A 17,129-nucleotide genomic window follows, 5' to 3' on the forward strand; every position below is an offset into this window, starting at 1 on the left:
AAGTCGTGGCGGTCTGGCGAGGTCCCCGATGACTGGAAGAGAGGGAACATAACCCCCATTTTTAAAAAAGGGAACAAGGAGGACCCGGGCAACTACAGACCGGTCAGCCTCACCTCTGTGCCTGGCAAGGTCATGGAGCAGATTCTCCTGGGAACCATGCTAAGGCACATGGAGAGCAAGGAGGTGGTGGGTGACAGCCAACATGGCTTCACCAAAGGCAGATCGTGCCTGACCAACTTGGTGGCCTTTTATGATGGGGTGACAGCATCGGTGGACAAGGGTCGACCAATGGATGTCATCTACCTGGACTTGTGCAAAGCTTTTGACACTGTCCCGCACGACATTCTTCTCTCTAAATTAGAGAGTCATGGGTTTGATGGATGGACCACTCGGTGGATAAGGAATTGGCTCAATGGCCGCACTCAGAGAGTAGTGGTCAACGGCTCAATGTCCAAGTGGAGACCGGTCACGAGTGGCGTCCCTCAGGGGTCCGTGTTGGGCCCGGCCCTCTTCAACATCTTTGTCGGTGACGTGGACAGTGGCATGGAGTGCACCCTCAGCAAGTTCGCCGATGACACCAAGCTGTGTGGTGCCGTCGACACGCTGGAAGGGAGGGATGCCATCCAGAGGGACCTTGACAGGCTGGAGAGGTGGGCCCGTACCAACCTCATGAAGTTTAACCAGGCCAAATGCAAGGTCCTACATCTGGGTCGTGGCAATCCCAGGCATAAATACAGACTGGGTGGTGATTGGATCGAGAGCAGCCCTGAGGAGAAGGACTTGGGAGTACTGGTGGACGAGAAGCTCGATATGAGCCGGCAATGTGCTCTTGCGGCCCAGAAGGCCAACCGCGTCCTGGGCTGCATCAAGAGGAGCGTGGCCAGCAGGTCGAGGGAGGTGATTCTCCCCCTCTACTCTGCCCTCGTGAGACCTCACTTGGAGTACTGTGTCCAGTTCTGGAGTCCCCAACATAAGAAGGACATGGACCAGTTGGAGAGGGTCCAGAGGAGGGCCACGAAGATGATAAGAGGGCTGGAGCACCTTTCCTATGAGGACAGGCTGAAAGAGTTGGGGCTGTTCAGCCTGGAGAAGAGGAGGCTCCGGGGTGACCTTATAGCGGTCTTCCAGTACCTCAAGGTGGCCTACAGGAAAGATGGGGAGAGGCTGTTCAGGAGGGCCAGTTATGATAGGACAAGGGGTAATGGTTTTAAAATAGAGGGAGGTAGGTTCAGGTTGGATATTAGGAAAAAATTTTTTACTATGAGAGTTGTAGAACACTGGAACAGGTTGCCCAGAGAGGTGGTGGATGCTCCATCCCTGGAGACGTTCAAGGCCAGGTTGGACAAGGCCCTGAGCAACCTGATCTAGTTGGAGATATCCCTGTTCCTTGCAGGGGGGTTGGACTAGATGACCTTTGAAGGTCCCTTCCAGCCCTAACCATTCTATGATTCTATGATTCTATGATTCTATCTTTGGCTATCATCTTGTAAAAGACAGACAGAAAGAAGCTGTTTGCAGATTCACTCTGTTCTCTTATCTCTTCTTCCCAATGTTTTCTGTTTGGTCAATTTCTAAGCTGCTTTTCCAAAAAAAGATGAAAATGTGACAATGCCTTGGAAGAACTTTAGTGGAGTTTTTGGACACAAGATCATTATTTTGTTGTGCATTGGTTAGTCACTTAGGTGATGGAAAATTGGGCCTGAGATGCTGTCTTCAGAAAAGAGAATTCTGCTCTCCTGGTTCCTGCCGCTCACCTTCACATCAATGATTGCAAATAGCTTGTAAGGTAACAGCAAATCAAGCCCTTGAGGGGCAGCTGTCTGAACAATGGCACCCAATCTAACCTCAGAGAAGCCTTCAGACCGTAGGTTTTGAAGGTTATGACAACTGTGGTCACTATATCTGAGAGATCATAGGCTTTATTTCCTTCCTGTAGTAGCTGCTCTTCTACAGCTTTTTACTCACTGCAGTGGTAATTGCTCAGACCTTGTGACTGGCTAACCACCGGGCCTCTGGAAGACTCTGTTGTGGAGAAATGAGAATGGGTTATTTATTACACTGGAAAAGGCATATAGGACATTCTATTGGCCTTATATTTCCTCTTGGATAGTGATGTTTTCATTAGGATCCTAACCTTGGAAATCTGGTCTCTTGACCCAGTTATTTCAACTTCAAATACTGTGGATGTAAGGAAAATTAATTATAAAATAAAACACAAAAGTAGAACAGGCTGATTGGATTCTGACCTGAATAAGCTCTTGTTTGCTGGAAAGTCTTTCCATCTTAGCCAGTGGAATGTCTTTACATTTTTCCTTTTTTAATTTTTTTTAACTTTTTTTTTTTAAGTTTGACAATTAGAGTCAAGGGTTTTCATGTTGCTGCTGTTCTTCCTCTGACAGAAGAAAATAACTTTATCTTGATGAAATCTTCCTGTTCCAAAAGGCATCCAACAATATTTGGCAGTACTATCCTGTCAGTCTGTATCTTGCTGTTGTCTAAGTCCTTCATCTCCGCACGCAGCACTCGTGTTACCCATGAGGAAGGCTGAGCACTTTGGTTAAACACAGAATGACAGAAAATGGGGAGAAAAAGAAGGATGAAACAAGGACACAGCAGAGAAGTGGGGCTGAGATATCTGATTTTAGTATTTACCTTTAAATTTCAAATAAAGCTGAAAATGACACCTGCAATCAAGAAGCCTGGAGCCAAACACACTTAAAACCTGCATGACCTTAAGTTTCTAGAATGATTTTGCATCTTTTCTATTAGACAGTATAATATTCCATTAAATTTCCAATGTGCTTTAACAGGAGATTGTCTTCTCCACACAACTGCAGCTGTTTCTGTAGTGCAACACAGTACCTTCTGTAAAACAGTGGGAGTATTTAAGACTGGGAAGAGGTGAAAGAAGGACCATCAGTCCCAAGGTAGACAGGGGAACAGATGAAATTACTGCTGTGTAATTTCAGATGTCAACTGTTGGGAATCAACGCTCTGTCGGATAACAATATTCGCCTTTATTTTTTTCCCCCCTCCACCTTGCCAAAGTTTAGTAACAGAATTATAGAGTATTCCCATCCACAGTCAATCCCTGTTTTAAAGCTGCAAAATCAAGTACTTAGGAACAAAACAAATAGCCCTAGTTTTGGCATCCATCTCTGCACACTCTTAATTCATTCCCTTAAATACGTGTCTTTCTCAATGTTTATTTGCCTTCTTATCTTTCTCATTCTCTTAAATTCCTCCCTGAACTTCTGCACGCCTGTTCTACTGTCCATTTCCTTTTCAAGCTTCCTCATTTCTAATTTCCTCTCCTTTAAATTCTGTCCCTCTATTTGCTTGCTTTGTATCTGTAATGGAGGATTGAGAGAAATGTGCTTCCGCATGAGAATCTATTAGTGAGCAGAAATAGATACAGTTACAGAAAAAAAAACAAACAACAAACCAAAACCAAATCAAACCTCACTGCAAATGTCACCAGGACAGCTTTGCTGTCTGAAAGATCAGATGTTCATGTATTTCATTGGTTAGGACCTCAGATTGCCATCCTGAGATGTGCCACTACTGTCGCCTGAACAAGGAATGTCTCTTCTAACTGGATTTTTCCCTTGTGTGCAACCCTGCCTCTGGCAAAAGGGATCGCTTATAACCTCATTACCTGTAATTTCAGAAGGCTGCACTTGCAACACTAATACCAGTTTGGAAATGATTTGACTCTCCCTGAACATTTCTGTGGCTAGAATATGTGCACCAGTCCCAATGACAGTAAATAACTCTATGTAGCAACAAGGACTAGTAACTAAACAAAATAATTTCCTTCCTGGTTCCCTTCTTCCCTCTCAGTTTTCTAAGGAACATTGGTTTAATCAGTCTGATCAAATCCTCACATTTCATTACAGTAACTGTATTTATTTTACATTCACTCACTTGTATGAGCTTCATTATACACTTTTTCTTTGGTCTTTGGCAAAGTTATGGACAATAGGAAGCCTACATAGTTCAGATTCCTTCTCTAGTACTGAATTTTGAACAAGAGGTGACTTTGGGACAAATATAAAAGCAACTCTATGCTTCATTTCTTGGCAGTCCAGTGAAAATCCTTTCTCAGTTTACACATCTTAAGAAGGATAACTGGTTTAAAAAGTAGTTTGTGGTGTCAGCAAGGTTTCCAGGGAGTAACTCTACTCTTTTCAGGCTGGACAGCTATGTGCACTGCACAATGCAGCAGGGCCAGGACCCTGCTAAGCTGAAGCTAACGGAGCAGATGCAATCACACGGTACACTGCTGGGATCTGCAGAGGTACCAGCTCAAATCAAGAGAACCACAGACATAGTGCCACAGCACCTACATCCTTACAAGGATGATTTGTATACATGCAGCAAAACACTGATTAAATTGTTCTGCTTCTGGAGCTATCACTTGACTGCTAGCCCAAGAATCTTTGCACCGTGCTCGTTGTGTGCTGCTGACGTAGTTTTAGAAGGAGTGACAAGACAGCTGTAACATTGACCAAATTCTCCTCAGTAAGGACTTGAAAAAGGAATACTTGTTTAATTTTACTGCCTGTGCTTGCTTCTGCCTTCTCTTATCATTGTAATCTGGTAGATGGGATCCTCCAGCCACTGGCCCACAATGCAGATGCACCGTCTGCCCACTCATTAACTATGTCAGTGTTTCATTTATTTAACTCCTAGGAGTGATGAAAAAGTACTGTTGGAGAGAAACTGCTATGGCACTGTCACAGAGCCAAGGTTTATCCTAACACTTCACTGCTCCGACATCTAGATGTGTGTGAGTCCAGGGTAGGGAGCAGAATGCAAATGTCTGAACCCTTCATTTCCTGCATTACAAAAACAACCTGATCACCTTGCAGTCTAGACCTGTCGTGGCACATCAGCCTGCAGGTCCCTAGACTGTGGGTTTGTACTTGCCATCAAGTAAGTATTTGGACGTATGCTGGGAAAACAGAAGGAGACTGACCTCCTTGGTTCGTTGATGGTAACAGCATGTAGAACTCGCACAAGAGCAGAAGGATACAAGTAAAAGCACAAGTTCTACTAAAATCCTGTCCCAGGGAAAGCCACACTAAAGTCCCCGTGCTAAAGCACCCTATGCCCATAGGGGCCGGGGCTCTACACCCGTATTAGAGGAGACAGTACACATCCTGAAGAACTTAGTTCTGACTTTGCAAGATGTGTGGTGGGAGAAGGACAAGGGAGAGGGGGAAGAGACATAAATGAAGAAAATAAATTATCTCCAAACCTGCAGGACCTGGTGATGTTCCCTGTATTTCCACCCAACTGGAGTGGCTCCACTTTCTGTAAATCACTAACAGTGAATCATGATGAAGACATGTTCTGGAAACTTCTGTGTAGTTTATTTGTGCTGTCAAAACTTGTGACTGACATAGAAAATAATTATCTAGAAGACAGTCATAATAAAGCGCTCCCTTTAAAATTATTAATATGCAAGGAAAATAATAATAAAAAAACTAATTAAGCCTATTTTACATTATCAGGACAAAACAACTGTAGGATCTAATGAAACATTTTGATCTCTGACTCGTTCTATTCTGTCATCTTCAATCTGTAAACTTGAGTGCCTTGAGAGAGTATTTGGTCTCTTCATTTCCATATTGACATTTCAAATGTCGTGAGTGTTTGCAGATTTGTCCCGCCATGTATTTTCTCTTCATTTTTTTGCATATTTGAAAAAATATACAAAACAGTACAAAATAACATTAAGCTTTTTCTCAGAAATTTCCCATTAAAATTTAGACTTCAGAAAAATTTTCGGTGGAACATGCTTTCCTTGGAAAAAGGCAATTCGGCAGCCACTTCATCTGCTATTTCAGACAAACTAAACCATGTAATGACTCACACTATCTGTTAATACAAGTGATGTTTGAGGGGGAACTGAAAGTCCTGCTTTAAATAGAAAATATAATCCCAGCAGTTGTTTCATCATTGACTTCTGCCTTGTACAATAATTTGCAGTCATCTTGCACTGGTAAATGACTGCATGAGTGAAAAAGGCTGCAGTGTACTGGGCCCTTTGATCCAATTTTGCTACAGCTCAAATGAAGAAAAAAGTTTGCCCTTGGATTAATAGGAAGGATATGGCCCTAGTACTCCTAATTTATTTATGATTAGGATATTAACTCGGTCTTGAGGAAGTTTACAAAGACTTTATTCAATTCACATGCAGACTGAGAGTCTGGAGAATGAGAATGTGCAGACATTCATTCTAAGAACAGATATATTGCAACAGAGGTAAGACCAAAACAAAAGCCACAAGCATTTCAGACTCTCCCTGCTTATCTTCCCAAATGATTCCAACTTATTATGATTACTAGAGTTTTATAATTGTGTTTAACTACCCAGTAGTATCTCTTTGTCTTCTTTTCAGACCGCTGTGACCTCCAACAACCACAGGGTTACTTGTCAGAGGGAAAAAATGAAGAGTGGAGGGGGAAAGCTAGCTGGAAATTTTTCCTAAGAATTTTAGTAGGACAGGAAGGGACTTAAGGGATCATTGATATGAGTCTATTGCTGTTGCAGATGGTCATGTCACAAACTTGCAACTTTGCTGTTGCTGAGAAGTTGGTTTAGAGCCAAGGAGCTCTGATGGGTATAAACCTTCTTCTAAGTTTTGACCTAGAAAAAATCACCAGGAGTTTATGCCCAAGTTGGTCTCTGTCTTATATACCTCTTTCCCCAGCTTTCCATTCACGTGTACACCTTCTCAGAGCAGATGAAGCACAATTCTTTTAGATTTCTCTTATCAGATATGTTGTTAGGATGAAGAGGGAAATGGAAAGCCTTTCTCTGCACTTGTTCTGCTGTAACTTATTTTGCTTTTGGGCGATTAAACCCATTCTTACTATTCTTTAGGCACTGTTAGACAGATAACTGTTGCTTCTTTTTGGCAGTCATTCCTGGAGGCCTTCAGCTACAGAACAGAGCTATAAACTCCCAATACCATTAGGCATGGCGTATATGCTGATCATCTTTCCACATGACCCAATGTTCTCCTTGCACCTTTCCAGTATTAAGAAAGAAGAAAATTCTTTTCTTCACCAGGGTGGCTGGCTAGAGATAGATTCTAAGATACATCCTTCCAGCAGCTTAAGTTTGAACTCTGCTTTATATATTAAAATTAATCTTGTCTCAATACATTGGTTGCTGGTAATATCTTTCCTAACATGATCCCTATGGTATCCTGTTATTACCCAGCTGGCATGAATTGAAACTAATGAACTAATTAACTAAGGTATAGACCCTGCCCACAAAAGGCGGGCCATTTCCTTCTGGCTGTGGAAGATGCAATGGTATCCTTGGAGCTGCAGCCCAGGCTGATGAGCAACAACTGGTGATCCTGATGTGATATGTCTGAGGGACCCTAAGGACCATGACTCCCTTGCTGGAGTGAGAGTCCTTTGGTAAAGAGGGTAAAGCTGCAAGCCCTGATGTGGTATTTGTGGGAGGGAAGCGTGCTGGAGTTGGAATGAATGGACTGGGTCTCTGCTTGCTGTAAAGCCTTCACTTTCCTCTAAAAACAAAAAATTATAAAACAAAAAGGGGGAATTATGGTATCCTGTTATTACCCAGCTGGCATGAATTGAAACTAATGAACTAATTAACTAAGGTATAGACCCTGCCTACAAAAGGTGGGCTATTTCCTCCTGGCTGTGGAAGATGTAATGGCATCCTTGGAGCTACAGCCCAGGCTGGTGAGCAACAGATCCCAAGATGTAGTTGTCTTTTTGAAGACCATGTTATGTTGGTGGTAATAGATAAGCTATGACTAAATAGTAAACATAAGATCTTCTGTCATTTCATCACTAAGGAACAAGTGATAAGGTATAATATAAATGCATGACCTTCTGTTTTGTGTGATTTAATTTAATCTCATTTAAATTACTCAGGGCCTCATGATAATCCAGGTTTTCCTGTCTGATATTCAATACATCCTCTGATTTGCTAATGACTGCAAAGTGTATGCAACAAATTTCATCAGAGCACCAGATTTCTGAGCCAACATCATTAGTGAAAATACTTGACAAGAGAAGACCGAGGAAAGATCCTGAACAGTTCTGCTAGCCATCTGTTTCTAGGTCTTCTCTTTCAGCAAAATGTTCTTTGTCATTTTTAGATAGTACTTGACCAGCTTAGGTCAAACTAATAGACCAGTTGTTGTCTGAATCGCACCACCACTCCTTTCTTAAATAGAAAATATAATATTCTATCCTCAAATCTTGTTGAACCATTTATGACTAGAAGGGATAGCTTTTTTTAATAACCTTGCCACCAGCCTTGGGTCAGTTATTTCCCTGTTGAATGTGTACTTTCCATATCTATGCACTCATTCATATTAATAGTCTTCCCCTTACTGCACTGTCAGTAAGAATATGTATGTAGAACAGAGAACAAGATATTATTTACTGTTTGCTCATATATGAGTTATCTTTATTCCATATCATCTCCATACATAGCAGCACTATTTCTTTCATTTATTAGCTTTTATTTCTACAAATAAACACATTTTACCTTTTTTTTGTAAACACTGAAAGCTTTGACACACATTGATGTTTTCCAACTAGTTTTGTGCTTCCACTTTTGGATTTCCAAAGCATAACTTTCTTTTCTGGTCAAGGCTTTCCTTCTGATACCATTCTCATTCCCAATATTCCTGTTCAAGTAATTCTTGTCTTCAAAGCTTGTCCTTACAGATTTTTCCGCTTGACTGAGATGTAAATAACAGGTAGGATTTATGAGCCCAGATGCAACTGTAGTCTGGATAAGGGTTATTCAAACTCATCAGAAGCAACTGTATCATGTGAGGAACTGCAGGAGTAGGTAGAAAAGAGAGATAATAGCTATCTTAATTCCCTGTGTAAATCCCTCCTTTTTTTTTTTACAATAGGAAGAAATTCTATTCCTTTTCAGTATTTTATATGCTTGTGCTGCAGCAAATTTCTTTTCTCTCTCAAAGTTTGTCCTATTAAACTAGATAACTAATCCACTAATGATCAATATATGCAGTTACTGAATTTTTTCGTAATATCCTCTGTCATACCAAAACCAATTCTAAACAGCAACAATTGCTATTTATTTTGGTACTTGTGGGAAAAAAACTCACCCTCCACAAACTCTTGTTCATTGGATCAACAAATGTCTAGAACAAATATTTAAGTCCTGTTGCACTTTTCCTTGAGGAGTTTACTGTGACTTTCTGGGCAGTGTCTGCCTCTAACCAAAATTCAAAATTACAGAAGATCTCCTGGACTCTCAGGGCCAAGTATCTCTCTTGTGTCTTTTGATTTTTTTGTTTGTTGGTTTTGGCGTTGTTTTTTTTTTTAATTAATGGAGATGCTGGTAAAACAGTGTGGAAGGAATTAAATGCCAAGTACTTTCTGACAACATAGATTGTAAAGAAAAAGAGAGAGGGACACGACACATTTTGTCATTCTCTTTTCTTCAACAGCGTATTGCTTTTTAGAGTGCTGTGGCATGTTGCTTGCCCTGCCTGTGGTGGCAGGAATCTGCCTCTCTGACCATGCTCTAGTCACAATACTCCTGCATGGAGCACCATCAGTCTATCTCTGTTGAAGATGCTGTGCTTTGCATGGAAGAATTAGCTTTTGAGACAGGTTAAAAAAAGACTCTTCAGTCTTACAGCTAATTCATTCCCTTCTGTGAGAAGAGGAACATGACTGCCACTTTCCACTCTAATAAACATTTAATAATTATAATTATTATATTCAGTAGGTAATGACACCTAGTCAATGACGTCAAAGTCCCAAGCAGATGTCCAATGCACGAAACTCACACATAACAAAGTTTTATTTTGTGTAGAATTATATTAACAACTGTCCACTGGATGGGATTGGACATGAGCTGTGTACATTTACCAGATATTCCCTGTCCCCTAGTTTTCATTTGGGAAAATCATAGAATGGTTAGGGTTGGAAGGGACCTTAAGGATCATCTAGTTCCAACCCCCTTGCCATGGCCAGAGAAATCCTCCACTACACCAGGTTGCCCAAAGCCTCATCCAACCTGGCCTTGAACACTTCCAGGGACGGGGCATCCACAACTTCTCTGGGCAACCTGTGCCAGTGCCTCACCACTCTCAATGTAAAAAATTTCTTCCTTATATCTGATCGAAATCTCCCCTCTTTCAGTTTGAATCCATTGCCTCTTGTCCTATCACTACATGCCCTTGTAAAAAGTCCCTCTTCAGCTTTCCTGTAGGACCCCTTTAGGTACTGGAAAGCTGCTATAAGATCACCCCGGAGCCTTCTCTTCTCCAGGCTGAACAGCCCCACCTCTCCCAGCCTGTCTTCATAGCAGAGGTGCTCCAGCCCTCGGATCATCTTCGTGACCCTCCTCTGGACCTGCTCCAGTAGCTCCATGTCCTTCATATGTTGGGGACTCCAGAGCTGAACACAGTATTCCAGGTGGGGTCTCACGAGAGCTGAGTAGAGGGGCAGAATCACTTCCCTCGACCTGCTGGCTACACTTCTTTTGATACAGCCCAGGATACAATTTGCTTTCTGGGCTGCCAGTGCACATTGCCAGCTCATGTTGAGCTTCTCATCCACCAGAACTCCCAAGTCCTTTTCCTCAGTGCTGCTCTCAATCCATTCTCCGCCCAGCCTGTACTTGTGCTTGGGATTGCCCCGACCCACGTGCAGGACCTTGCACTTGGCCTTGTTGAACTTCACAAGGTTCTCACAGGCCCACTTCTCCAGCCTGTCAAGGTCCCTCTGGATGGCATCCCTTCCCTCCACCGTGTCCACAACACCACACAACTTGCTGTCATCTGCAAACTTGCTGAGGGTGCACTCGATCCCACTGTCCATGTCTCCAACAAAGATGTTAAATAACACTGGCCCCAGTACTGACCACTGAGGAACACCACTTGATCCCACTGTCCATGTCTCCAACAAAGATGTTAAATAACACTGGCCCCAGTACTGACCCCTGAGGAACACCGCTCGTCACTGGCCTCCACGTGGACATTGAACCATTGACCACAACTCTTTGAGTGTGACCATCCAGCCAATTCCTTATCCTCAAGTGGTCCATCCATCAAAACCATGTCTCCCCAGTTTAGAGACAAGGATGTCGTGTGGGACAGTACCAAATGCTTTGGATAAGTCCAGGTAGATGGTGTCAGTTGCTCTTCCCCTATCCATCAATGCTGTAACCTCATCGTAGAAGGCCACCAAATTAGTCAGGCAGGATTTGCCCTTAGTGAAGCCATGTTGGCTGTCACCAATCACCTCCTTATTTTCTATGTGCCTTAGCATAGTCGCCAGGAGGATCTGCTCCATGATCTTGCCAGGCACAGAGGTGAGACTGACTGGCCTGTAGTTCCCTGGGTCATCTTTTTTCCCCTTTTTAAAGATGGGGGCTATGTTTCCCATCATTGGGGTAGACATCATTGTATTAGGGCTACTGAATCAGATCCTGGAAGTAAAATTACTGTTTCGTGAATTCTGTTTCTCTGGTGTGAGATAGCAAAACATACCAGAATCATGCAGCAACCTCCAGCTGTACAGCAGAAGCAGCTGTGTATGTTGTGGATAGTGAGGAGGAGTGTGTGTGGAAAGGGAGGTCTGAATGCCAGAAACACCTAAATACCTTTTCAGGCACCTTCACTAAACATTTAATTGTTTAAATCCCCCTCAAGACGCTTTCCCCTTTCAGATTTGCTTGGCTGTAGTTCTTTGTACATGCATCCCAAATTTTACTCAGACACATGTGAGAAAAATCGTTAAGGTCCATTAAACCCAGGGTTCCAAGGACTTTTCTTACTTTTATGCAAGGTTGTTGTTAACATAGATCTGTTCTCCAATTCGTCTCACCATGTTGACCATGAACAACCCTGCCGACACAACTGGGAGACTCATTTCAGAATGAATGAACACAACGCTAACAGGAAAATTTCCTGGTGCATTCTAAGTATCTGTGCCCTGCTCAGTTGCACTGAGTAATGGCTAGTAAAGAGCAGCAAAAGCACTTTATGCGGATTCTTTGGTGTACATTAGACAGAAGGGCAGGGCAGAAAAGCTATGAATGATGAAAAACAACTCAAGGCACAATATCCTGTTTCTCTATAATCATAAAGGTTTCACAATCGCTTGTTTGCTTACTAGCAGTTACCCTCACTTGTTTAGTCTGGAAGCATGAGCCATTAAGAACAGTAAATTTGGTCCCAAGCATTTGCCCTGAAATTCATCCAAAACTTTCCTGAAGATCAAGATGATTTCATGACTTTTTGAATGTTTTCTCTTAATTTCTGGGAAACTTCAACAGCAGGTCTTGAGGGAACTAGAGCTGTCAGGATGCAGAATCTTGCATTGAGGAGGATGTAATAACTTCACTAAGCTTTGGAAAAGCCTTTGTATACAACGCAGTATCCTGGTTTCAGCTAGGGTAGAGTTAATCTTCTTCCTAGTAACTGGTATAGTGCTGTGTTTTGGACCTAGGATGAGAATAATGTTGATAACATACTGATGTTTTAGTTACTGCTGAGCAGTGCTTGCACAGAGTCAGGGCCTTTTCTGCTTCTCACACCACCCCACCAGCGAGTAGGCTGGGAATGCACTAGAAGTTGAGAGGGCCCACAGCTGAGACAGCTCATCCCAACTGACCGAAGGGATATTCCATACCATATGATGTTATGCTCAGTATATGAAGAGGGGGGAAGAAGAAGGAAAGGGGGGATGTTTGAAGTGATGACATTTGTCTTCCCAAGTAGCCATTACTTGTGTTGGAGCCCTGCTTTCCTGAAGATGGCTGAACACCTGCCTGCCGATGGGAAGTAGTGAATGAATTCCTTGTTCTGCTTTGCTTGTGTGTGTGGCTTTTGCTTTACCTATTAAAATGTCTTTATCTCAACCCACGAGTTTTCTCACTCTTACTCTTCTGATTCTCTCCCCCATCCCACCTGGGGAGGAGTGAGCGAGTGACTGTGTGGGGCTTAGTTGCTGGCTGGGTGTCCCAGTTTTAGCTGGGACAGAGTTTTTTTTTAACAGCCAGAAGAGCTCCCTGTTTTGGTTTCACTCAGAGGCTCACTCTGAGAAGAATGTTGATAGCAAGCTGATGTTTGTGGTTGGAAGTGAAACTCCAAGGACTTTTCAGTGTGCGGAGTACAGAAACACGGCAGGATAAGGGGGGAGCATAGCTGGGACAAGGGGGACACGATTCCCCTTGTCATTTGTGTGGAACTTAAGACTGAGGGCCAAACTGGCCAATTAGTATTCCATATCATGCAGCGTCATGCCCAGTATAAAAGCGAGGGTCAGCCGGGAAGAGGGGCTTTTGCGCTTTTGCTCTTTTTGCACTTTTGCTCTTTTGCGCTTGCTGTGCTGCTGCTCTGCTGTTTTTTTTTCTTTCTCTCTCTCTCTTTCTCTCCCTCTCTGCCCCTCTCTATTTCGGGGCCTCGCGTTCGTCCGGGATTTGCAGTTTTCGGGACGAGACGGGCTTCGCATACAAGGGGTGGTGAGCACCTACATTGTATTAAATCATCTGTATTAAATCACTCTTATCTCAACCCACGGGTTTCACGTTTATCCTTTAATTCTCTCCCTCATTCCTGGGGGTGGGGGAGGGGGAGTGACCGGCTGTGTGTGTGGGGCGGTTCAACATAACCCACGACAGTCTTAATTGGCGCCCAACGTGGGGCCCGAAGGGGTTGAGATAACGATGTGGCTGGCCGGAATGCTGTTTATTATGCTTGCGTACATGTTACCGGACATTCATAATTTATTGTCTTATCTACCCTATATGATGTTAGGCGGAATGTTTATGCGGTTTTCTGGCTCTGGGTGTTGGACCGGCATGAAAAGTATGTTATCGGTAATTAAGGGTTTTGCTATACTGTACGGTGTAACTCTGATAAGATCATCGGTGCTGGGTCCGGCTCAGTCTTTGTATTCGGCGGTGCAGAGGGGGATGGTGATGTGGAACTCGTTTATTAATTTTGAGCGTCACCTGGCGGATATCATCGCCAATTATACCGGTGACTTTTCATTCACAAAAGCTTACGTTGATTTTGATAATGCCGAACATCATTGGAATAATTTAACCGGTTTGATTGTCCTGCAAGGTCTCCTGAATATATGTTTAATTATCTATATATTCAAAATCAATCGGCCATTTAGGGGTGTATATCAATTTATTTCTCGGGTTATTGTGCTTGCCATCTCAACTCCCATGACAAGCACTATAGCTACTCAGACTACAACGTTATCAGTTGCCCCCGTAAGGAAAAGAAAATGTATACAAAAGTTAGACGACGAAGAAGAAGAATCAGGGCCATCACAACAACCAAATGAGGAAGAGCAACCAGGACCATCAAAGCAACCAGACAAAGAAGAACAACCGGGGCCATCACAACGATTGGAGGAAGAGAAACCAAGGAAATGTCTGCGAAAGTCAGAACGCAGAGGAGAGGATGATGATGATGATGAAGAGCGACCAGGGCCATCACGAGAAATGAAGCGGGAGCGTTCTGTTTCGCCCCAGAGGAAATCTCAATGGAGGAGGAGTGACATCATAGATGAGAGGATAACCACCAGATCTCTAAAAATGAGCGAGCTGCGAGATATTCGAAAAGATTATGGCCGCCTTAAAGGTGAGCCCATTGTCTCTTGGTTGCTCAGATGCTGGGACATGGGAGCCAATAGTCTGGAGTTAGATGGTAGTGAAGCTAGGCAGCTGGGAGCCCTTGCCATGGATGGAGGCATTGATAAAGCAATTGGAAGGCAGACACAAGTCCGCAGCCTCTGGAGACGACTCCTGGCAGCCATAAAGGAAAGGTACCCCTACAAGGATGAGGTGCCATGTAATGTAAGCAGGTGGACCAACATAGAAAAAGCTATTCAGTATCTGAGAGAACTGGCTGTGCGAGAGTTGATTTATCTTGACTCGAGAAGCGGACCAAGACTCGAAGATCCAGATGACGTCCGGTGCACACGACCAATGTGGCAGAAGATTATACGGAGTGCGCCAGCCGCATATTCCACCTCATTGGCAATAATGGACTTCGGGGACGATGAAGCACCACTATCCGTAGGTAATCTGGTCACCTACCTCCGACGATATGATGATGACACTTCTATACGAACCTGTGTTGCGGCTGTGGAAAAGCTGTCTGAAGAGGTCCGAGAATTAAGAGAAAAAGTAGATTTCCCACCACCCGAACGTTCTAGAATTTCAGCTGTCAGAACCAGGCGTTACCCTCCTCGAGAGAGACAAGAGAGACGGTACAGATCACGGGGTGAGCTATGGTTCTACCTCCGTGATCATGGAGAAGACATGAGAAGGTGGGATGGAAAACCCACCTCCGCTTTAGAGGCCAGGGTACGCCAGTTGGGAGGAAGAACCAACAGGAATAGAACTTTCTCCAATTCCTCCAGGACAGCTGTTGCCCCAGTCTACAGTGAGCAGTCCACTAGTCAAAATGGGAGGGCTGATCCTCCTAGCCATCCTGACTCCAATCCTGCTGATTCCTCTGATGAATATGATAACAGGCATTAGAGGGGCCCTGCCTCCAGCCAGGTGGAGGAGAGGGATAATCGAGTGTACTGGACTGTGTGGATTCGGTGGCCTGGCACATCATACCCTAGAAAGTATAAGGCTTTAGTGGATACTGGTGCCCAATGCACTTTGATACCATCGAACTTCAGAGGGGCAGAATCCATCTCTATTTCTGGAGTGACAGGGGGGTCTCAACAACTGACTGTGTTAGAGGCTGAAGTGAGCCTAACTGGACAGCAGTGGCAAAAACACCCTATTGTAACTGGCCCAGAAGCCCCGTGCATCCTTGGCATAGATTATCTTAAGAGAGGGTATTTCAAAGACCCAAAAGGGTATCGGTGGGCTTTTGGCATAGCTGCAGTAGAGACAGAAGAAGGCAGGCAGCTGTCTACTTTGCCTGGTCTCTCAACGGACCCTTCTGCTGTGGGGTTACTGAGGGTCGAAGAACAGCAGGTGCCAATTGCTAATACAACAGTGCACCGACGGCAATATCGTACCAACCGAGACTCTCTAATTCCTATCCATAAGTTGATTCGTCAACTGGAGAGTCAAGGAGTCATCACAAAGACCCGCTCCCCTTTTAACAGCCCTATATGGCCTGTGCGTAAGTCCAATGGCGAGTGGAGGCTGACGGTAGACTATCGTGGCTTGAATGAAGTTACACCACCATTGAGTGCTGCCGTGCCAGATATGCTGGAACTTCAGTATGAACTGGAGTCAAAGGCAGCCAGGTGGTACGCTACAATTGATATCGCTAATGCGTTTTTCTCAATTCCTTTGGCACCGGAATGCAGGCCACAGTTTGCTTTCACTTGGAGGGGCATCCAGTATACCTGGAATCGACTGCCCCAGGGGTGGAAACACAGCCCCACTATTTGCCATGGACTGATCCAGACCACACTGGAACAGGGTGATGCCCCAGAACATCTGCAATACATTGATGACATCATTGTATGGGGCAACACAGCAGAAGAAGTTTTTGAGAAAGGTGAAAAGATAATCCAAATCCTTCTGAAAGCAGGCTTTGCCATAAAACAGAGTAAAGTCAAGGGACCTGCCCAGGAGATTCAGTTTTTGGGAATAAAATGGCAAGATGGGCGTCGTCAGATTCCGATGGACGTGATTAATAAAATAACAGCTATGTCCCCACCAACCAACAAAAAGGAAGCACAAGCTTTCTTAGGCATTGTGGGTTTCTGGCGAATGCATATTCCTGACTACAGCCAGATTGTAAAACCCCTCTACCAAATAACCCGAAAGAGGAATAATTTTGAATGGGGCCCAGAGCAAAAACAAGCCTTTGAACAAATTAAACAAGAAATAGTCCATGCGGTAGCCCTGGGACCAGTCCGGACAGGACAAGATGTCAAAAACGTGCTCTACACCGCAGCCGGGGAGAATGGTCCCACCTGGAGTCTCTGGCAAAAAGCGCCAGGGGAGACGCGAGGTCGACCTCTTGGGTTTTGGAGTCGAGGATACAAAGGATCCGAAACCAACTATACTCCAACGGAAAAAGAGATACTAGCAGCATATGAAGGAGTCCGAGCTGCTTCTGAAGTGATTGGTACAGAAGC

The sequence above is a fragment of the Tauraco erythrolophus genome, chromosome 2, assembly GCF_009769465.1.
Source record: "Tauraco erythrolophus isolate bTauEry1 chromosome 2, bTauEry1.pri, whole genome shotgun sequence".
NCBI lineage: Eukaryota > Metazoa > Chordata > Aves > Musophagiformes > Musophagidae > Tauraco > Tauraco erythrolophus.